We start from the raw sequence: 24,747 nt of genomic DNA, 5'->3' as shown, positions 1-24,747 counted from the left end.
TGTTAAATTATTTGAATCCCACCACTGCAGCAAGGTCATAAACTGCATGGCTTATTCACCACCTTGTGCAGGTGTGTTATTTACGTCACATCCTAGCACCGTTCTGCAAGACAGCTTCTCTGCATGGGAGCCAAGAATGCTCTCTAATATAGGCTGGTAAAAACATATTTATCTGACATGCCATCTTACATGTCATAAATTGATAAGTGATCAATTTGTAAATTATAACTGGATATGAATATTAAGGAACTGTTGTCAGAATAGTGAGGTATACTAACATGTCAAGTATTTATTTAGGAAACTGCCAAAACACATTTTTTTCCTTGACGGTTTTAATTTATATATCTATCTATCTTGCTATATATTATTATATGTTTATTTAATTTGTAGTAATATAATGGTCAAGGCTTGACTGATAAACATGATTGAAAAAATCTATTAACATTTAACTAGCAGCAATTGAACAGATGGCCATCAATCATTTGAATAACTTCCTCTGTTCAAAATATAGTAAACTGAGAGGGAATCTTTTCTATAATCAGAGGTAAATTTTTAGAGTGGATTGTTTAAGAACTGTTGGGAATTTTAGAGACATCGTACAGGTAGTCCTCAAATTATGACCAAAATTAGAAGCATAATTTTCATTGCTAAGCAAGCAGTTGTTAAGTAATGGAATCATGCCCAATTTTATGTCTTTATATGCTACAGTTAGGTGGCTCAGTGGCTAAGATGCTGAGCTTATCGATCAAAAGGTCGGGAGTTCAGCGGTTCAAATCCCTAGCGTCACATAATGGAGTGAGCTCTTGTTACTTGTCCCAGCTTCTGCCAACCTAGCAATTCAAAAGCATGTAAAAAGGCAAGTAAAAAAATAGGAACTACTTTGGTGGGAAGGTAACAGCATTCCTTGCGCCTTTGGCATTTAGTTTGCCAGTCACATGACCACAGAGACGTCTTCAGACAGTGCTGGAGCTTTTGGCTTAGAAACAGAGATGAGCACCACCCCTAGAGCCAGAAACAACTAGTATGCATGTGTGGGGGAACCTTTACCTTATATTACAGTTGTTAAGTGAAATCACTGCAGTTGTTAAGTGAATCATGAAGCCATTAAGCAAATCTCGCTTCTCCAATTGACTTTGCTTGTTGGAAGCTGATTGGGAAAATCACAAATGGTGATCACATGACCCTGGGATGTTACAAGAGTCATAAATACAGGCAACTTGCCAAGGGCCAAATTTTGATCATATGACTCTGAAGATGCTACGATGATTGTAAATGTGAGCACCTGTTATAACTCATTTTTTTCAGGGCTGTTGTACTTTGGATGGTCACTAAATAGTTATAAGTTGAAGACTGCGTATAACTTGACTGATTTGTGCTGCTGAATGTCAACTTGACCTTGGATTTCATTAAATATATATAAAAATCACGCCTACAAGAAATATATTTTTTAAAAAACTTATCTGAGCTCTTACTTTTGAAGGTAAGACTTGGGAGTCCTCCTGGACCCACAGCTGAGTTTTGACCATCATTTGTCAGCTGTGACCAGGGGGGCATTTGCTCAGGTTCGCCTGATGCGCCAGTTGCGGCCCTACCTGAACCGGGAGGCCCTCACAACAGTCACTCGAGCCCTTGTGATCTCTAGGCTGGAATACTGCAATGTGCTCTACATGGGGCTGCCCTTGAAGAGCATCCGGCGACTTCAGCTAGTCCAGAACGCGGCCGCGCGAGTGATCGTGGGCGCACCACGGTTCGCCCACATAACACCGATCCTCCGTGAGCTGCGCTGGCTACCTGTTGATCTCCGGGTGCACTTCAAGGTCCTACTTACCACTCACAAAGCGCTCCATGGTAGTGGATCTGGCTATTTGAGAGACCGCCTTCTGCCAATTACCTCCCTGCGTCCCATCAGATCGCACAGGGTAGGCCTCCTCCGAATTCCATCCGCCAGTCAGTGCCGACTGGTGACTACGCGGAGGAGAGCCTTCTCAGTCGCAGCTCCGACGCTATGGAACAATCTCCCCGTGGAGATCCGCACCCTCACCACCGCCCAGGCCTTCCGCACGGCCCTCAAGAACTGGCTAGCCCGTCAGGCCTGGGGATAAAAAATCTTAGTTTGTCCCCTCCCGAATGATGAATGAATGTTGTGCTTTATTTTTAATATTATGTATTGTCTTATGTCTTTTGTCTTTGTACCCCCCTCCCCGTGTTTTGTAAGCCGCCCTGAGTCCCCTCAGGGAAAAGGGCGGCCTATAAATTATAATAAACACTCATAAACACTCAAGGAAAAGCAATTGAAAATTCCTCAGGTCAAGACCCTATAGAACAAACATTATCTTTTTTTTTTTGTTTCACAAGATTTCCTGGAATCAAAAGGAATTACAAATAATTCTGTGTGGAAAACTTGAAAATCTGCCTAAGTCTTTCTGATAAAAGTCAAGTGGCTCCAGAGATCAAGCCAGGCCTATGCTATAATTTATAGTTCCAAGATCTACTCTTTTTCCTCAGCTGGCCTGGGGTAAGTGCCTTCTTCCTGCTCACTCCCTGTTGCTGGGTAGTATTCTATAACAAATTTCTTATTTCACCATGAGTCAGTTGGGCAGCCATATACATTTTCTAAATACATACATTTAAAAAACTTTACCAATAGCTTTTCTCGTTTTGTTTCAAAGAGTTTGCCTATTCTTATCAGCAACAATTTTTCTCTCAGGTCCTTCCTTGATACCAATTACCCCTTCACTTTTGTTGCTTTGGTAAGCTGTTCCCGTCCTTTTTATCCCATAATATATGTCTACACATCCCAAATCCAGCTACAGGTCTTGGATTTATTTCATATCACCTCATCAGTTATTATCTACTCATTCAGAAATGAAGAGGTGGTTCATTCTAACATCCCTTACGCTAAACAATTTATTCATAGAGAAGAAAATGCACCCTTACTGTACATATTATTAAGAGCACAAACATGAGGATGCAGCTACTTATCTAGAACTAAATCCCACCAAACTTACATAAAATTTACATTTTATATTTGCCATGCTCTTTATTTTCAGGAAAGTTCCTCTACATGGTCCATCAAAATAATAATGAAAAAATATACAAAGTGGTTTGTCAACAATACAATACAATAGCAGAGTTGGAAGGGACCTTGGAGGTCTTCTAGTCCAACCCCCTGCCTAGGCAGGAAACTCTATACCATTTCAGACAAATGGCTATCCAACATCTTCTTAAAGACTTCCAGTGTTGGGGCATTCACAACTTCTGGAGGCAAGCTGTTCCACTGATTAATTGTTCTAACTGTCAGGAAATTTCTCCTCAGTTCTAAGTTGCTTCTCTCCTTGATTAGTTTCCACCCATTGCTTCTTGTTCTGTCCTCAGGTGCTTTGGAGAATAATTTGACTCCCTCTTCTTTGTGGCAACCCCTAGTCCTTCTTTTCATTAAACTAGGCATACCCAGTTCCTGCAACCGATCTTCATATCTTTTAGCCTCCAGTTCCCTAATCATCTTTGTTGCTCTTCTCTGCACTCTTTCTAGAATCTCCACATCTTTTTTTACATTGTGGCGACCAAAACTAATGCAATATTCCAAGTGTGGCCTTACCAAGGCATTATAAAGTGGTATTAACACTTCACATGATCTTGATTCTATCCCTCTGTTTATGCAGCCTAGAACTGTGTTGGCTTTTTTGGCAGCTGCTGCACACTGCTGGCTCATATTTAATTGGTTGTCCATTAGGACTCCAAGATCCCTCTCACAGTTACTACTATTGAGCAAGGTATCACCTATCTATACAAGATCCAATCTATACAGAATTATACAAAGCAGTTTGTCAACAAGATCCAATCTACTATCTGCTGCTGAACTCCCTGTCCAGCAACTAACTGAAACAGTTCTATGAACTACAATATTATGCAACCAAGGGACAACAACATCCTAGAAACTATTGGATTTTTTTCCAATGACAATGATACTCTAGGCCAGAGGGGGTCAAACTGGAGGCCCATGGGCTGGATGCATCACACACAAGCCACGCTCATCCCAGCTCCGCAAAGGCAAAAAACATCATGAGATGTCACATGATGTCACGTGAGGCAATCAAGTTTGTCACCCGTGCTCTAGGCCAAAACTAGATGTGACACAGGAGATTCGCAAAACAAATCAACCCATTTTTTAAAAAAAATCAAAGCACACATTGCACACACACACACACACGCATGTATGTATGTATGTGTATGTATGTATGTATGTGTATGTATATGTACATACATACATACATACATACATACATACATACATCTAAATATGTTCTAACTCTGGAGAAAATATAGATTTGCTTTTTCAGAAATTTAGCTATTGGGGAAAAGGTTTTAAAAATAGCTATACCTAACCCTTAAATTCAAATTATGCTTCCTCAAGATGATTGGAGTATATCTTAAGGATGCACAAAATATTTCAAGATTAAAATGTTCTGCTCCCCAAATTACCTATTCCAAGAGGGAGTGTTGTAGCATTCCAACAAATTATTCAGATGTATGGAAGTAGGGCAATCCTAGAACTGGCTGTTCTAATGTGTCTTATGCATTGGGGGTATAGATGTTGTGATGTTGAATATTTTTGATCATGCATGCAGCCATTTGTATGGATGAAGAACTAAAACTGGGTCTTACACATGGTTTCAATGTCTCGCATGTTCAAAAGAATGATATATATGCATACAAACATAACCAGTGGCTTGCTAGATTGAAGCCCTAACCCATCTACTCCAGCAGTCTGTTCTCATAATAATTAACAAACTGCACAAAAAAGTCTACTATTTTTCCAACAGATTTTCTTCAGAAATAGTCACATACCATCAAAGATAATAGCCACTGATCCCCGTAATTTCCATGAAGTCCAACTCTTTTTTAAAGCTAGTCACAGTGGTAGCCAGCACCACATCTCGTGGTAATGAATTCCAAAGTTTAATTATGAGTTGTGTAAAAAAAATTCTTTTGTGATCTTATGCTATTTGTAAAATGTAAGATTTTTATATGTTTGTACAAACAAAAATTTGTTGCTATGTAGCAGTGGGATGCTACTACTCATCATATCCACCAGAGGTGGGTTCCTACCAGTTCGCACCTATTCGGTAGAACCGGTTCATCAAATCTACCGAACCAGTTAGAAGAGGTTCCACCAGTGGACCCGGAAAGCAGGCCACATCTACAGAAGAGGTTCCAAATTTTTTTGAAACCCACCACTGATATCCACCCCCCAAAAATCATAGACTTGGCCTCAGCTCCATAAACTAGAATTGTAGATTTTTGCTCTAGAGACTTTTCCTGCTGTGCTCTGAAACCACTAATATTGAACTAAGGATGTGAAATCAATCATTTGATTTTCTGACATTTAAAATAGCAACCCAATAGGCAAAATAAAGAAAATAATTTCTATTTTAACATACTAGTTCAAAGCACTAAAAAAACCGCATTCTGTGGATAATATTTTATAAAAGACTGAGCAGAGAAAAAAGGTAAGTTAACTTGACTACTCAACAGCTCTACTCAACTGTTGTGACAGTAGCATAAGCTTTGCCAATTCAGAGCAGCTATAGAACTTCAGCTTTAATTTAGCTAATTAATTCTAAATGACATTTTTATTCCATTCAGAATAATAGAGTTGTAAGGGAATTTGGAGGTCTTCTAGTCCAATCCCCTGCTCAAGCATGAAACTCCATGCCATTTCAGACAAATAATTGTCCAATCTCTTCTTAAAAACCTCCAGTTTTGGAGCATCCACAACTTCTGGAGGCAAGTTGTTCCACTGATTAATTGTTTTGTCAGGAAACTTCTCCTTAGTTCTAGGTTGATTCTCTCCTTGATTAGTTTCTATCTATTGTTTTTTAACCTGCCTTCAGGTAATGAAAACTCATTTCTATACTGACAGTCCCTAAGTAGAGGAAAATCCAACAACAAGCACTAATAATGGCTGTTATCACTAATTATTTAACAAGTATGCATCCAAGGAATGTGGTCCCTTCCTCATTCCTCAAGCCATCTCATCTTTTTTGCTATATTTCTAGGCACATTACGTGTGATGTCTTCAAAAATGGGATCACTCAGCAAGACCAAGAAGCAATTTTTATGAGTGGGCTCAGCTCAGGTATGTCAAGAGATATGAGAATTAAGTAAACTTCTTTGAGGGGGAAGTAGCTAATTTGATTCCGAAACTCTAGGTACTCCAAAAATGCTATTATGAAATATAATGATTTGGTCTCGTTCCGTCAGTCTAAGGATAGAATTACATGCCAAACACCGGCTAAGGAAGCAACTGGTACAGTATATTATTGTGGAAAATTGGTAGGCAGGGGACGGATTAATCATCCTCCTGTTTAGACTATTTTCTATGCAAAAGTCTGCCTTTCCAGTCTCCATGTACAGAGAAGGAATTTAAGAAACCACAGTGATACTAGCTGGTCTTAGAGATAAAAGCCTCAGTCACAACTAATCAACTATTCTATCATAAGGGAAAACGCGTTTTAGATTTGGTTCACACCTTATGATATGCTCCCCATGTGATTACTTCAGGACGGCAAGGAGCTTAGGTGATGAACCAACATTCCTAAGCATGAAGCTTAATTGACCTGGAAAAATTTGCTTTCCTACAAGAATTGAGGCACTTACAGGCCAACTGTGCAGAGGAATTAAATCAAGCAGAGTGAATCTGTTTAGCACTTCTGCAACATTAATTGCTGACTGCAAGCTATGCCTGTCAGATATGTGAGACTGAACTCACTACTTTTGGAACCAGAAAAAGGTAAACGTTGCCTCAAGTCAGATTCAATTTCTGGTGAACATATGGACATCTCCATATAGTTGTCTTCACAACAGCAGAGAAGTTGATTGCTCATTGTCCTTTTCCAGGATGTCTTTCTGACTTTCCAGTTTAGCCTCCAGCCTTGGGATTTCCTACTGATCTCATATTGAAGTCCTAATCAATCTGACCCTGCTTAGCTTTTACAAGATCAAAGTTGGCTGAGTGCTACCATCTGCTACAGGAGTTCTTTAAAAATGTTAATTTTCCTACTCATGCAAGCACTACTCTATAAATTCAAACCTTCATTATTCAGTTCTCTTTTCCAACACTTAATAGTGTAATTCATGAAAACTACTGCTATACTTCGGCAACGTGACTTTTTATGCAACAAAAAAATCTTCTGAAACCCATTCTTTTTCTTTTACATTTTAACGACGACTTTGTAAAAAAGCACTTCAAAATTATTTTATTTTTGTTTTGTTTATAACATACACCTCTGAAACCACAGTGTCCCATCTAGCTTTATGCAGAACAAATTAGCATGTGAAGTGTTTTGGGCATTCTATTTTAAAAACAAAATACTTTTTCAAGAGAATGAAACTAAAATTGCTCTATGGACATCCACAACAGAGTGCCTCTGTTTAGAGATGTACCTATTTGGATGGTTTTTTGGGTAAATTGTCCTGTTGTTATTAGCTTGGGTTGAATGGAATGATATATGGGGCAGAATTTTGGAGCAATGAACTGTGCTGGCACAATAGTTAGAATGCAGTATTGCTGGATAATTCTGCTGACTGCCAGCAGTTCGATCCTGACCAACTAAGGGTTAACTCAGCCTTCCTTCCTTCTGAGGTTGGTAAAACGAGGACCCAGATTGGGAGAAATATGCTGAATTCATAAACTGCTTAGAGAGGGTTGTAAAGCACTATGAAGCTGTATGGAAGTCTAAGTGCTGTTGTTGGTATTTAAGTAGCATCAGAGGTGATATTCAGCAGGTTCGGACCAGTTCTGCAGAATTGGTAGCAGGAATTCTTTTTATTAAAGTTTTTTTATTTTTTATTTTCAAAACAAACACAACACATAAAATCTTCCTTTTTTACATATTGTAGAAAGTGTATCAGTTGGTTACAAAGAACTTTCGTGCATCTCTTCCACAGTCATCAAGCATAATTTATATTAAGTCAAGTATTTTAACTCAGATATTTATACCATCATTATACCTCCATTTTCATTTGACTATAGTTGTTTAAATGTCCTTCATCATAAAATATACCAAGGATTAATACATAACCACATACTGGCATTATATTTACTATTTCTAAAATCTTCCAATGACACTAAATCCTTATGTCGTATTCTAGCGAAACATTCATAATATTTAATAACAAAGTTTTCTATCCTTCTTTCCAAATCGCTGTTTACAATTCACATCTCATTCCCTTATATTGTGTACACACACACACACACACACACGTTATTATCATTATCCCTCCTTTATTTGACTATATACTTATATACTGCATCATATCATTTCCCCCGCTAGTAATCAAAACTTAACTGAATCTAATTTAATTCTTTTTTAAATTATTATTAACCTATATATATATGTATATGTATATGTATATGTATATGTATTTGTGTATATATATATATAATCCAAAAGGGTTTCTAATCTTCCTTTCATGGGTGCCATTCAATATTCATATCCAGTTATTACTTATCATAACACTACACATTGTATACATTATTATCATTATTAATTATTTATTTAACTATATCTACTATCATTAAATTTCGCTAAATTTAAGTTTTAAATTATACCCTTCCATCTATCAACCTGTATCTTTCCAGTAACAAAACTGTGTCATATATTCTGCCATATGTGGCATCAATCCTCTAATCATCTCCTTAATCAGCTTTGTATGGACTCCTCTTAGCAACCCTTTGCTTATAAGAGCTCTCATGTAATTTCGATGCTCTTCTTCCGTTTCCTTAATCTGCTTATCTTTGATTGTCAATGGTGTTATCAAAACTATTGCTAATAAGATTTCTCTCTTTAAGACCATAAATTATTTTATTTTTTCCTCTTCTGTATCTTCCCATCTGGGGTAAGTTTCCCCTCCATTTAATTCCTCTTTCAGTATTCCACTCTTTCCATTTTCAGAAACAAACCAATCACCATAAATCTCAGCAATTTTAATTTCTTTATATTCATTTTCCTCTTCAGTTTTTTGGATTTTAACCGCCACTTTTTCCATTTGATGAACATCTTCAACTTCTGCGTCATATTTTACTGTTAGATGCATTAAGTAATCCAACTTCTTCTCTATCCTCTCATTTGTATTTGATAATTTCTGTATTTCTGAGAATATCTTTCTGGTGTTGAAATTGCACCATGATTTCCGGCTAACAAACACTACTACTCTAGCTTAGAAGGTTTTAGCAGAATTAAGCATCACAATAACATTTCACCTTTCTCTGGTTAAGAATCTACTTTGAAGTGCCAAGCCAGGATAATCAGTGAAATTAGTATTTCGTTTCCAATACACAAACATCTAGCTTCCGAGTAGCAGCGGTACAAAATTACAATGTTACCATTTCTTTGTTTCGTTTTGTAATCTTTTTGTATTTCAAGTTAAAAAAAGGTTCGATTTTTAAAAACACCCACAGTAATGAAAGAGGAGAGTTTTAGTCCATAGATTACGGAGAATAGTCAAAGGAAAAAAAAATAGAAGAAGGAAACTTAATCCGTTTGTTTTAAAAGGCTTGCATAAATTCCATCTGTAAAAATAGCATTTAAAAAATAAGATAACCCACTATTCAAAATCAGTCCAAATTTAATGCCGCCACTTATTTCTTCTGTTCTCCAGTTTAAATTAATTTTAAGTTTTTTTTATAAGCAGTCACTTTTAAAACAGTAAAAATTCCTCACCAGCTGAAAACACTTTTTCTTTCCATATCCTTCCATTTTGGAGCCGCCCCGACCTCATCAACCATTTGGCTGGATTTTTTGTCACCAGCTTGAAGAGTTTCTCTTGGATCAATCAGAGACTTTGCGATGTCCCTGTGATCAGCAAGATGTATTCTTCCTGTTCACTGTCTCTACGGGATGGTTTAGGTCCGTTTGGACCACCCAGAGACAAAAGTGTCAACTGCAATCTCAGAGCATCGAGATCGCATGTTGTATTGTCACGACTTCGGCTCTGCCCCCTGGTGGCAGAAATTTTGAGTAGTTTGGAGAACTGATAAATACCACCTCTGACTGGCCCTACCCCCATTTATTCTCTGCCTCCCGAGTCCCAGCTGATCGGGAGGAAATGGGGATTTTGCCATAACCTTCCCCTGGAGTGGGGAGGATTTAGAGATTTTACAGTATCCTTCCCCCTGCCATGCCCACCAAGCCACACCCACATAACCAGTAGTAAAAAAAATTGAATCCTACCACTGAGTAGCATAGGGCTGAATGAAGAGCTATACAATTGAATAAAAGGGCCAAAGTGAAAGACTATTGGATCAAGACTGTTGTGAAGGATCAAAGACCAGATTGGCCTTTATACTGGCCTTTTAATTTGCTAGAGCTGATGACGATGTAGGCATCAGACTTCCAATGTGGCCACCCTGCCATTTAAGTTCAAGTATAGTTATTTTAGATGTTGCCTTTTAGCCTTAGATGTAATACAAGGTAATGGAATGTATGGTTGGAGGAAAAGAGGGAGAAAAGGGTATTCTCCTGTCTATCCTCTCTGGTATAATCCAGAGAACAGCTTGGTAATGGTTGCCAGGCATTCAGCACATTTAGACACAGCTCTTAGGCATATCCATCTGAAGGCTCTGAAACAGAATTGTTAGCATGGCTACATAAAGTTGGAGTCCCTTCAAACTGTTCATTGGCTCCTGGCAACCCATTGCAGTTAATTCCTATGCTTTTCCCTCCTTGCTTCCCTCTAATTTTTTGCCTTGAGCTTGACTGGTTGTTCACTATTGACATAACTGACACCTCAACTCCTAGCCTGGTGTTTTTTTAAAGCAAAGAATCAATGATATGCAAAGGAACACCTCTGGTGGCCTTTACCAAATCTCCCGACATCCCTCATAAATAAATACGATAGACTTAACAAGTTTTTTTTAAAAAAAAATCTCACAAGGATAAAGAAGCACATCAAGCAGAGCATTAAGTCTTCAGGGCTACGACGACTGCCAGATGCTCCTGATTGGCTGAGACCCGAGCAGCCAATCGGCGGGAGAACACAGCCTCACCATTGGTCCGCCCGTCTGACAGCTCTATATAAAGAGCTGCCAGATGGCAAATGTTGTTTGGGAGTTGCCTTGCACTTTGCCTTGTTAAAGTTAGAAATAAATGGTTATTCTCACAACCTGCCTTGCTTCAGTTTCTACCTGCCTAGTTCTCCATACAGAGCACAGAGTGCCTTGGGAGAGTTGCATCTGGGAACATCAGATGAGAGAAATCTGATGGACTGAAATAACTGTGATCTAGAGAACTGAAACTGTAGTAATGGAGAAGTAATTGCTTTTTCTTCTTTCTTGTTAGGTAATTTAGGTAGTTTTCATCAATTCATTTACTTTGTTTTTCTACAATATGCTTCCTATTTAGTAACTTCCGATCCATACAAATACACACATAAAGAGACCAAACAAAACCAGAAATATTTAACTTATCCAACTATAAGTTATTTGGAAGCTGACCTCCTCCTATTTTGAGTGATGATGTGGTGGCGAACTTACAAAAACACTCCCACTCTCTCCTGTTCCCCCTCTTTCACACACAAAAGTGGGAAACCCAGGGCAATAAAACAGCATCTTCTTCAAACCAAACTCTTCAGTTTATGAAAAAAGAGAATTAAGCAGGTGGGAAAACTATTGTTGTTGTTATTAGATTATGGACTAAGGGGTCACCAACCGTTCAGACTTCAGGGACCACTAAATTCACAATTTTAAATCCTGTGGACCACTAATATCTACCTAATGACTGGCTGGATGGGCATGGCTAGGTGATCATGTGACTGAGTAGGTGTGGCCAACTCAATGTCATTCACATGGAGAGGTGCCTCACCGGCCTTTACTCGCCCCTCCCAGCCACTCCTCACCTGCCCACCCGGGTTCCTTAGGGCTGCAATAGGAAGCTGTTGTTGGAGCTAAGCAGCCAACATGAGAAAGAGTTGGCAAAACAACTGGCTCAGTTCAAATTCGATCTGACCGAGAAAGAGGCTCAGCAGGAACACCTCACGAGCATAGGTTTTCCAAGCAGAGGGAAGACCACGTATCGGCACCTGGAGGCTCAGCAGGCTGAGATGGTCAGCCAGTTCCAGGCCATGATGCAGTTCCCACTGGAACAAGGCCCCTCCAGCTCTTTGCCACCAGCGGTACTTGCCTCCAACCAAAGTCTTGCACCAGGAGGCTGAAGCAGAGCCCAAGTTGGAATTTCTGCCCCCCCTCCGACTTGCACAAAAAGACCCTGAAGGGGGAGACTCTCTGCAGCAACACAAACGCTCATTGTACGTATCTGGTCCAGGGGCCGTAGTTTGAGGACCTGTGATGTAGTGCAATATAAGAAATGCAAATAATTTTTCTGCAGACAACCACAATTTTCTCGCAGACCACCAGTGGCTGCTGGACTAGAGTAAGGCATTCACTCAGTTGAAGGGGTGTTTCTGCCTCTGAGAAGTAGTCAATGAATCCTGGGGCTAGCCTGCAACAAATTAAAGCATGTTATATGGAATAGTTTCTCTCAAGGCAATATAACATGGGAAAGTGTACTTCTGAAGTGGAGTAAATCCCTGAAATTGTTTTAATGGTGAGTGGGGGATTAACAGAGGGTGGAATTGTCTGTTTCTGTTCACCAGAAACAGTTGCTGGTCTGTTTTGGCAATTGAGCAGGATACATCCAAAATTATTGCAGATACTTATTAGGACTGTTCTAACTAATTATGTTTGCTCCTGATAAAGGACTGGAGCAGATATACTCATATAAATCAGCTCCTATCAATCATCATCATCAAACAAACAAAAGAAAAACACCCCCCCCCCAATTTAGTGCTTCTCAATTGGTGACTTTAAGGTATATGGACTTCAACTCCAAGAATTCCTCAAACAACATGCAGGCTGGAGAATTCAGGGAGTTAAGGCCATTAATCCTGAACCTACTAAGGTTGAAAAACACTGTTCTAATAACACACAAGGAGAAAGCCTTGGAAATGAAAGTAGCTAAATTTTACCAGAATTGGTAAAATTCTGGTAAACTAATAAAGGAAAATTAAGTCCTGAGTATTAATTGGCTCCAGTTTCCAAGACACAGCTTCAGGTCAAAATTGCACCAAAATAATTCAAAATTACAAGGGGAATGTGCAATTATGCTCTATACCAGGGGTAGTCAACCTTTTTATACCTACCACCCACTTTTGTATCTCTGTTAGTAGTAAAAATTTCTAACCACCCACCGGTTCCACAGTAATGGTGATTTTATGAAAACCGAATGAAAATGTTTTTAAATAATGCTATGACATTTTTTTAAAAAGTCAATTAAGTTTTTTAAAAAAGGAAAGTGCTTCAGTATCTGACAAAGCCCATCATGAAAGCTGGAACACCCACTAGTGGGCAGTAGGGACCAGTTTGACTACCATTGCTCTATACCAGTGTTTCTCAACCTTGGCAACTTGAAGATGTCCGGACTTCAACTCACAGAATTTCCCAGCCAGCATACCTTTTCTGCAAATGTGATATAGCAATGAGCATGGTGCCACATCAATCCTTATAAATGTATCTTTTTATTGATACCAATAACGTAATTTTCATTCATTTATTTGTTTTTCATGTAACATTTTCATGCTTTTTGCATGAAATCAGATTAAACAAGGTCCATCTTTATTCGGTAACTAAATTGTGCTTTTTGGTTTTTCTCTTGTGAACTGCAGTAGGATCCTCCCTAGCGAGATTCTAGCGGTAATCGGCAAGTATGGACAGAATCCATTTCCCTTGGTATCTTTTCTCCATGCCTGCAATATCCTGGTGGAATCACTCCCCATGCTCATCACTCACTGCCCCACAGTTCCAAGGGAAATAGTCTAAATGCGAGCATAAGAAGTGAATTTTCAGTGACATGTTTGCACCAAGTGCTTTATAGGACCTAAGCAAATTTTCCATGTGTTTTTCAAAGTCATCTGCCTTGCTGTTCTCAAAGTGAAAATACATTTATACACTTGTGGTACATTTTCATTGTTCTACTGTACTTTGTTGAGAAGTCAGAAGGCATCATGATTATATTAGACACCTCCATCCCTTGTAGGCAAATATATTCGCCTGTGTATAAATCTTTATTGTGAAATATCTTGAAAACTTTATCCAATCAGCACCTTTATCATCTTGTTCATTATCACTTGTTTTTTAATTCATTTAATCAAAATATGTAACATTTACATTTTATCACGGAGGTTGTTAATTTCCCAAAATTTGTAGACCAGTGTAATTGATATTCTTTCCACATATACTGTATGTAGTTTCATGGTGTAAAATAAAGATCCCCATTCAGGGAGACTATTCTAAAAGGCTTATTTAAACTCCTAACCTTATGTAAAGTTAAAGCTTCTTATCAACCCAAATCAGGTTTAGCATGCAGCAATTTCTGTAATTCATGAAGTCTATTTTTCTATAATAGTAAAAGAATGGAAGCAACTATAACTATGTGAAATAAACAACTAAATATATAAAGATAAGGAAAGCTAATTTCCAAGACAGTAACTGAAACAATGAGGCAGCAAAGAAAGCTCTCTCTTTTTATAATTTGCAGAGATTTGATTATAGAAAGGAAATTTGTATCCCTTCAAACAATTGACAAGGGGTGCAACTTTTTAGGAAATTCTGCTACATAAAAGAGTTTGTATATCTAATGTATCAAATATTCATGAATTTGCTTTTCCTTCTCCAACTGAATTGATAGGAGTCCTCACAGTAAATCTGCATAAATGCTAATTTTTCTTGGTTTTCAACTCATTATTTTCCCATTAAATTGAAGCTTTGTAAATTTCCAAGAAATCTAAATCAGCCAGAAAGTAAACTAATTTTCTCTGAAAACACTTAAACATATCAGCTATAATTTATTTTCTCTTTTCTATCTTCTTATCCTTTCTCTCCCATACATGCTTACTGCTCTGCCATAGAAACTCCATATTTCCTTTTATGCTAAAAGGTGAAATATTTATACAAGCTGAAGAAAAATCAGTTTCTGCAGCAGATTCTTCTTTCAATTGTTACAGTGTACTGAATTTTGTATGAAAAGGTCAGTTAATTTTATGCTTGTAATATCAATATTCTAAATTGTAACTGATATTGATAGAATATATCTTTTCTCTGTTACCAATACCCAAATTATCTAAACAATAGAATATTAATAGCTGTAATTAATACTGTACAAATATAATTGTCCTGAAACAATATAATGTATTGTATTACAATTTATAACAATATAATAAAAGGGGCAAAAACCCTCTTCCTTGTATGCTAAGGTTTTAGAAGATCAATTTGAGATAATTAAATAATAAAATAACTGGATTATCTTTTTTTTCTTTGAAAACATTTTGCTTCTTATCTAAAAAGCTTCTTCAGTTCTAACTCCCCTGTGTGTAGTTCAGCATATAATCAAATGAGCACACCATTTCAATGAACCTAGTATTATATTGTCATTCAAATCCATACATATGGATGTTGCGTGTGCATACATGCATACATGTGAAAAGCCCTGTTTTATAAATAAGTAGAGTTAAGGATACATAACAGCCTTCATATGAAAAATGGAGAGAAAAATATATGCCATGTTCACAGAATAAGCTAAATAAGCAAAAATTTTATACCATGCCATCAGAAATGAATAGATTCTTCTGGAGATGAATATCCAGAAGAGACAAGTCAAACTGATTGTAAAAGCATGTCCACACTATACTTTTTATGAGAAGTTAATAAATGTAATAATGGTCTGTCTGCTATTAAACCCAGTGAGGCAGCTACCTGAAGAGCTACCTCAAGAGTTAAGCCAAGCAATATTATTAAAGGACATATTTGTCAATACAATAAAGGTTTGTCTGGCATTATTCCACAGATGTTCTGAGACATGCTGTCCAATCATCCAACTATGATTCTAGTCCCTTTGATACATAAAATGGAGGAAGACACGTTATGCTTTAATCTTTGCTTCAAGCAGTAAAATGTCGTGGACCAACCTTACATAGATGTGAACTTGTTAAATTTTCGAGTTTTTTTTAAAACTATTTATAACAATTCCTAGTATGGAAGGGAGGGAGAATTAATAATAGAAGACCCATCAAGGTTATCTAAGGTAGTACTGAATATAATATTCTTGATTATATTCTGGAATGGGCCGCCTACAGCACTTAGCTGTAGGCCCCCCGTTCCCCATAAATTGCATCAACAAATATTGGCAGTAATCTACAAATTTCCTTCTGTTTGCCAGTATAAACAAACAGGCAACAGGAATGTAAATCATTTCATGCACGTGCAACCTTCCACATGTCCCATTTTGGGCCTATTAGGCCTTCCTGTAGCCTCTTGGGACTAAAAATTGGCTGCGGGGGTGGTGGTACCCGAAAATCATCTGACTGGTGAGAGGCGCACGTGCATGCACGGTGGAGCTGAGCTGGGGTAACGGCTTGAGTGCCTGCAGAGAGGGTTATGCATGCCACCTGTGGCACGTGTGCCATAGGTTCGCCATCATCGGAATAAGGGTTGTAGTAAACTAAAATTGCACTAAAGCAGAGTCTCTTAACAGAAGAGGAAGTTCTCTTAGGACTCTGGATTTCCCCTTGTAATAAACCAGGGGGCTTTAGCTAGCAACAGAAAGCATCATAAATGTGTCTTGCAGTGGAGAAGCAACTCCTGGACAAATGGAAGTGCCTTCTCAGAATTAAATTGCCTTGAGTTTTCTTTGCCTGGCAGGCAAGTCAGTTAATGAAGAAATCTGAACCAATAAAAGCTGCATTATTTCAATTCCCCAGTTCCATTTACTCTGTGCTATTTGCTCATGGTTGTCCTTGGAGTTTGAAGAAAGGCAAGACCTGCCAAATTATCCCTACGCTTCAGAAAATAATTTTCCAGTTTGCTAATATGGTCTCTACCTCCCAACCAACCTTAAATATAGAAGATTAAAGGTTTTGTCATATTTGTTTGTAGACAGGATCTGTTATAACTTTTATAACCCTTCCCATAAAAATGAGAGTAATAAAGAATTTTTCTAATGGAAAATTTATTGCAAAGCCCCATGTACTGTCAGTTAGTGAAAAATAATCTCAATGAAACAGCTCACAGCCAGTCTATTGCTTACCATCACTATTCCTTATTTTGAGGATAGATGGTCCATGACTTAAGGTATTCATTTAGTGACTGTTCAAAGCAGTGGTGGGTTGTAGGTGGTACGCCCTGATACGGGCGTACCGGAGCCTGCCCGGAGCACTGGATACTGTTCTGGTATGGTGCTCCAGAGGGTCTACCCACCTGCCTGAGGTCCTTACCAGTCTTTTAAGTCTTCGGCACTTCCATGCACGTGCATGTGCACGGCGCATATAGCGCCTGCGCAACGCTCCGCTGAGCAGCTGGAGCATCGTGGAGGCTTGCAGAATTGGTAAGACGCATGTGTCCATGTGGATGCCACTGGGCCCGGATCCGGAACCCACTACTGGTTCAAAGTTACAATGACACTTTAAAAAGTGACTTGTGATGGGTCCTTGCACTTACTATCATTGCAGCCTCCCCATGGCCATGTCATAAAAAATTCAGGTGCTTGGCAACTGGCATGCATTTACAATGGTTGCAGCATCCTGGAGTCACATCAGCACTATTTGTGGCCATACAGTAAGTCATGTAAAGAAAATAAATAAAACCATTAAAAATTGAGAAATGGAATGTTCTTTGGGTTTTTAAGTGAGAAACTCCATAAAGATAATATTAAAGATCTTACAGAAGCTATCAAAGCTGGGTGATCTAAGAAACCAATATTAGTTGAGTGATACGATGGACAAAACTTCAGATTAGTACTTTGATGCTGCATCAATGCAGGGTGTCTATTTCACTGGAGCATCAAACCTTCTGATTTCTTAGCACAATTAACTACAGGCTCCGTTCATGATTATCAATGGTACACATCCAATTTTATTACCTTAGAGATTTCAGTTCAGAAATGCTAGAAATAAACTACTGAGCATATTCTGAGAAGGACACGAGTTATAATGCGGAGAAGCACAACCCATGATCCCAGCACTGAGTAGCAATGTTTTGGTACAATGAGCAGATATAGACTGAGTCACCAATTTACAACTAAGGTTTAACTGATACAAAGAGATATACTGTATGCTGCAAATATGTGAAAAGATTGAAACATAACAGTGGTGGAATTCAAATAATTTAACTGGTTCTCTGCCCTAATGATTGGCTTGGTAGGCATGGCTGGGAGGTCATGTGACTGGGTGGGCATGACCAACTCCACATCGCTCATGTTGAGGGGTGCTTCACCTCATCCGGCCTCTCATGACTGTGGGGATGCTGCAACGGTCGTAAGTGTGAAAGAGGGTCAGAAGTCATTTTTTCCACTGCCATTTAACTTTGAATGGTCACTAAATGAACTGTTGTAAGTCAAGGATCACTGTACAAAAATACAAAAAGCTTCTTTGCTTGCAAAAAGCTACCTTAAATACCAATCATTAGATTAGAAATGGGGGGAATGCACACTGAAGATCAATGGCAGTCACAGCCACCATGGAAACCTAAGCCATTCTGTCTGAATGCCTTCCTTTTCATCAGCAATACCTTCAACCCAGAGTTACAAATCAGGCAGGGTGCCAGAGCACCTTGAGGAATTAAAATAGTTAAAATGAAATGATAACTATTAGCAGCCAACTCTTGCTCAAAAAATGAAACTCTTTAGCCGAGAATTCATTTAAGCTCTCCAGAAAGTGGGTGGGCACACATGGCTGAGCAAAAGAGATAAATTAATGACCTATATAGGGGACCCAGATTCAAGTCTCTGACCTCCGAAGCTTGTCAGGATCACAATAAAATTAGTACGTTCCACAGATATCTAAATAAACTTCAAGCCTGGTGCCATGTTACTAAGCCTTATTATCATATATATGAGAGAAAACAAAATATCCTAAGGAAATCATCTAGATTTAAGGAAAAATCACATGCCCCCAGAAAGGCAGTAAAAAAATCAGACAGAGTGCCAAGCTTGCATCCTGCCTCTTGAAAGTACACTCCAAAAGGACAGTGCCAGGAACCAGTAAAGCAGTGTAAAAAGCTTAAACAACACTTCCCCTTTAATAAAGTCAAGTCCCTAATAAAAAAAACTGGAGAAGTTCAGGCTACAGAAAGTCTGGGTGTACTGCTGAAAACCATTAGCTGTTACAATGTTACAAGACTTAAATGCACAGGCAATTTCTGAAAACACTCAAGCAGGGCAATAAAGATAAGGATTAGGCTAGAAACAACACACACAGACACGCAAGAATGTCTCCTTCCTGCCTTCTTTCTTCTTGGAAGAAATAACTCTGTACGGTAGGAAAAACAAAAGGTTTCTTCCAACAGCTGGTTCACTGAACTACTCAGAAAGTTAGCTAATGGTTCGCTCGAACTGGTGAGAACTGGCTGAATCCCACCACTGCATACTATCAGGCAAGTGGAAACAGAACAGACCAATAACTGCTCTATTTGAACTTTCAGATGGTAGGTGGGAAGAAGAGTAGAAGATAATTACTCAGTTACAAAGATTTTTGCAGCAAAACAAACATACACAGAAGAGGTTCAGAGTGAAATAATTTTTTATGCTTTTAGACTAGCCCCTTTAATTAAATCAGGGGTGAGGAGTGATGGCCTTTTTGTGACTTGCAGACTTCACCTCCCAGAATTCCTGAGCCAGTATGTTCAGAAGTCATAAAGGGGCCATCATTCCCCCACTTCTGAATTGCATCATAAGCTTTTCTGGATAAAGCCTACTTCAAGTGAATTCATACAAAAATGATTCTCTATACTTATGCATAATGCATATTCTATTCACTTAAAGTACCATCAATCTTTAAGTGCTTTGTTTTGATAGCTACTAAGAGAACTTTTCCACACCTGTTCTCTTGCATCCAATCCAGCTTCTTCACAATTAACTTATAAATAAGTGTAACATGAGACCCCCAAATATGTAAAAAGATTACATGTAACACTTGAAGACTTTCAAAGACATTCATAAACACTAATTATTCATGTGGCAGAAGGCAATGGCTGTTAAATGCATGACAGCCGAATAACCATATTAACTATATTTAATTAATGTAGACAAAGTAACAGAATCATGCAGCAGGATTGACCTATTAGGCCACCAAATCCAATTCCTACCTCAGTTCAAGAATCCTAATGAATGTGTTTTGACAAATGTCTTACAAGCCTTTGCTTGATCATCTCCAAGTCAAGCTCTCCACATCCTGAGATTCCATTGTCATACTCTCTCTGTTATGGTTTATTACAATACAGGTAGTTCTCGACTTACAACAGTCCCTTTAGTGACTGTTCAAAGTTACAACGGCTCTGAAAAATGTGACTTATGACCATTTTTCAAAGTTACGACCATTGCAGCATTCCCATGATCATGTGGTCAAAATTCAGATGCTTGGCAACTGGTTCATATTTATGACTGTTGCTGTGTTCCAAAGTCATCTGATCACCTTTTATGACCTTCTGATAAGCAAAGTCAATGGGGAAGCCATTCAACAACTGGGTTACCAATTTATCAACTGCAGTGATTCACTCAACAACTGTGGCAAGAAAGGTCATAAAATGAAGCAAAACTCACTTAACAAATATCTCACTTAATAATAGGAATTTTGGGCGCAATTGTGGTCATAAGTCAAGGACTACCTGTAAATGAGAATCCCACATTCAGATTGTAATGCAAAATAATTATTAAAAAAATGGGCATACATGAAGAGGAAATTTACTTTGGAATAGTGTCTATAGTTGGAACCAGAAAACAACTGTTTAGTGGACTTCATTTGAGTAAATTTTGGAAGTAAATTTGGTGGCTCTAATATAGGGGTATCAAAATGGTGACCACCCAGCTAGATGCATATGCGTAGCTACCAATTTTTTTTCAGCGTGAGCGGAAAAGTATAGTGTTTGAGCGGCACATTTTCATGCCTGAGCACCTGACTTTTTTTCACAGATGTCACCCAAGACAACAACAAAATCAGTGTTATTTGAAACTCCAAGTTATGTTTATTCAAGGGATCCACTTAATTAAAAAATGTTATATAATATCAGTATCACTTATAATACTGCAAGTCTGCAATATTAAAATACTTGTATAGGGGATCCCCTGGATTCCCCGAAGAGCTCAAATCACAACCAGTATGCCACCTTCTTGGTCTATTGCTTTTATTTTCATTGAGTTTTTAAAAATGAACATTATTTCATCCTTTTTTCTTTATTTTTGATTGGTATCTGCAATTTGTGTTAATTCTGTTCATGCATATAATATAAATGAAAAACCCAGCTCTCTTAAAAATCTTTTAAATTCTTTGTGGTGCTCTCTTTTAGAATTGGCCTACTAATATTTCTGTTCCCCCAACTAATGTCAGGCAGAGTTGACTGAAAAAGTAATTTTTCATGAAGGGACATTTTCCTACTATTTATGAATAATAGTTCATATTTATATCTCCTAGCTTCAGCAGAGGATGACCAATTATTCTAAAGCTATTATTGTTGCTTGTATCTCCTAATTTCAATATTTGTCTTGACACTCAGTACATCTTGCAACTATTTGCAATTGGCAAATAAATACGGTAAGTGATTATGCTTTTTAAAGACATTTAAGTAATTGATAGTAATTAGTATTTTGCATGTTATGCACAAAAACTAAGTATTCCATAATGGGGGAGACACTCCTCAAAACACAGCAGGAACAAAAAAGATAACATTCCTTCCCTCTCTCCTAAAAATCTTTCAACTGGAAAGTTCACAATAATTACATGCACTAACCTCTTAAAGGAACCATTCCAAATACCTGTTTTTTACCGTTTTACTGAAATGTGAAAACTCAAGATAAATGTTTTTAATTCATTGCTAAGGAGGGAGGGGGCAGGGGGTGTTTATTGTTTATTAGTTTATTGAGGGCTCCAGACCATCACCCTCTGTCTTGAAAGAAGCATGATCTCACACCCACTAAAATCTCCCCCTCCCGCCTCAGTGCATACTAGCAATATCCCTTTCTGCAGCAACTTTTCCTCCTCCTTCCCCAAGATTCAGCCACCAACACTAAGAGGAACAAGGAAAAAGGCGCCTTCTCCGCCCTGTGCGCCATACCACTGTACGCCGAAAGCCAGCCGGAATCCACCAAAGCGGCCAGTTAATGAGCTTCTCCACTTCAGTCAAGTGAAGCTTTTGCCAGGAGGGGGTGGGCAATCCAATCCCAATTGCAGCCAACAGCCGTCGCTCGTTCCCCACTGGCTCTAGATTATCCTGGGAACCAGCAAGCGTGAGCAAGAGAGGGTGGGAGACGCCCGATTTCTCTCCCCTGCCGCCCAAGTCTGGCTGCACAACCAACCACAGACCAAAACTTTCTCTGCCTCCGCCCCGAGAGTGGAGAGGTATAACTTCTGTGACAGAAATCAGACTGGGTGCTCCGCAGCTTGGAGCAGAATCGGCAGGGACTCCAGCTATTATGCAAAGAAGGCCCAGGAGCGTGAAAGTTAGCGCCGGGAGTGGAGAGTGCCGTCTCATCTAACGGGAAGCGTGACATTGAAAATCACTGCACAGCAGTTGGAAACTGCTGCGTGGCGTTTTCATGTTATGTGTGCGGCCGCGCAGGCGCGCAGCTTAGAGGGAACATTGGTACCTACCACTAACCCTGGCCCTGTAAAGGCAAAGACGTGATCGAATTTGACACCCATGCTCTAATACAATAGAGTATTAACAGACAGCATATTTGAAAGATTCCTGATTGCCATAAAAATATATTTTCTTTAATTTGGGTTCAGTTTGCAAATCTGTGTATGAATTTTACACAACTCTGCATATATTAGCTTTGTAGAGGTCTCTTAAGATCTGGCTCTTCATCCAGGAATTCAGCTAAGATAAAAGTGAGCCCAGCAGAGGGAAGTCAATCAGATGTTGCGATGATTTGCTTGGGATATATGTCATTGTTGTGGGTTTGGTTTATTTTATTAATTCTGCTTTTATTTAATATTATTGTGAGCCATCTAGGAGTAACTATATATAAGGAAGACAGCCATGTAAATTCTAAATAATGTAATTATTTTTTTTAAAGGTGTGGAAATTTCTATTCTGAGCTATTCTATTATTGGAGCTAGCAGCGCTAATGCTATTTGAAAAGCTGAAATATTAATTATTATCACTGTCACCAATGATTCTGGTAAAGTTACACTACTACGAAAAAGTGACAAAGAAATTATTGCAGTTTAGATCATTGACATTTTCTGAAGTTGCCTGCTTTTAGCCTTCTGCAAATTCAAAAAAAAAAAAAAAGGAGGGGGGACTGAATTTACCTCGAAGAGTAAAATTAATATAGTGGTTAGACTGAATTTCAGTGAAAGTAGCAGTAATACCTGTGGACATATCTTTAGCACAGATCAAGAGCAGGGCATTACCTTGACAAAAAGTAAATTGAATTTCTAATAACATTAAGTCATAAGAAGATAGCAGAGAACATTTAGCGGAAAGATTATACATATCGGATGTTAAAAATCTCTCCATATAAACAATGGAAAATCTAGGTCAGTTAATGTTGATAACCAGGAAATGCATCCTTCAGTAAGCTTGTTACTAATGTCGTGTAGCTGGTAAATAACTGTGATAAATCAATTTAATGGAAATTTCAGAACTGTACCCAGGAATGGAAATGAATTAATAGTGTCTGTTAAAGAGGCAGGCATAAAGAATAACAATTTGCAGATAAAGTCAAAATGATATGACATACTCCAACAATAATTTACTTTTCAGACTTTGGATGAAAAGGATCCCACTCCAAATAAGTCATTGCAGTTTTATAGCATGGCATCGCATATTCCTCCTCTCTTACTAGGCCTAGCAGAAGGTCTCAATGTCAATCATGCTGGGCCACGTGCCAAGAGAATTAATGAAGCAGTGTAATAGCTCACACAGAGGCCCAATGATTGCACTTAACGTGGATCTGCAAACGAGGGTTTGCAAAGTTGCTGTTTTGTTTATGACACACATTTCTCTCCTGTTCCACTGATTTCTTTATTAGTGCACTTGAAGAGAGCAACATGAGCCTTTGTTTCTGCTCCAGGCACTAACAGCTGAATTCCAGCACTGCCTATTCACTGTCTGAGATTTAGGAGGGCTGACATGCCAGCTACTGTATTAACTGCTAAGTATTTCTCTGCAAACATACAAGATAATCTAAAATTGAAAAAGGGAATTCCCCCATAAATAAGGGGGACAGATAATATAATTTTTGAAGTGGGGATATTGAAAAAGGACATTAACTTATAGCTGATCGAGTATGAAATATGGCTTGGAAGAATTATTCTATGCCCAGATGTTCAAGAGAGCTTTCCTCTCATTTAATAACCCATGGATAGACTTAGATTACAGCTCTCAAAATAATAATTTATTAAATTTGTATGCCTCCTCCTGACACTCAAATATTCTAGGCGGCTTTCAACAAAGTAATTGCAACAAAATAAACAAACATGGAAAAAAATAAGAATAAAAGAGGGAAAGATTCCCATTCTTTGGTTAGCAGGTTGCAGAGGAAAGAGAGTAAAGGTTTTCAAAATGCTAGCAAAAGCTTGGTTTCTAAACACCTATCAAATTAATTCAGAGCACCAAAAAACAGTGGGATATTAGAAGCAGGATAAATACAAGTAAATTTTCCTTCCCCTCATCAGCAATTTGATTAATTGTACTGGACT

General features: G+C 38.3%; 1 protein-coding gene across 1 annotated transcript in view; it reads right to left on the bottom strand.

The window, feature by feature from the left end:
- Positions 1-24,747, bottom strand: part of BRSK2 (BR serine/threonine kinase 2) — a 458,442-nt gene that overhangs the window by 99,536 nt on the left and 334,159 nt on the right. The gene's annotated exons all lie outside the window — the stretch shown is intronic.

The sequence above is a fragment of the Thamnophis elegans genome, chromosome 1, assembly GCF_009769535.1.
Source record: "Thamnophis elegans isolate rThaEle1 chromosome 1, rThaEle1.pri, whole genome shotgun sequence".
Lineage (NCBI taxonomy): Eukaryota > Metazoa > Chordata > Lepidosauria > Squamata > Colubridae > Thamnophis > Thamnophis elegans.
Note: the sequence above shows the minus strand (reverse complement) of the source record. Positions and strands in the feature narration are given on the sequence as shown.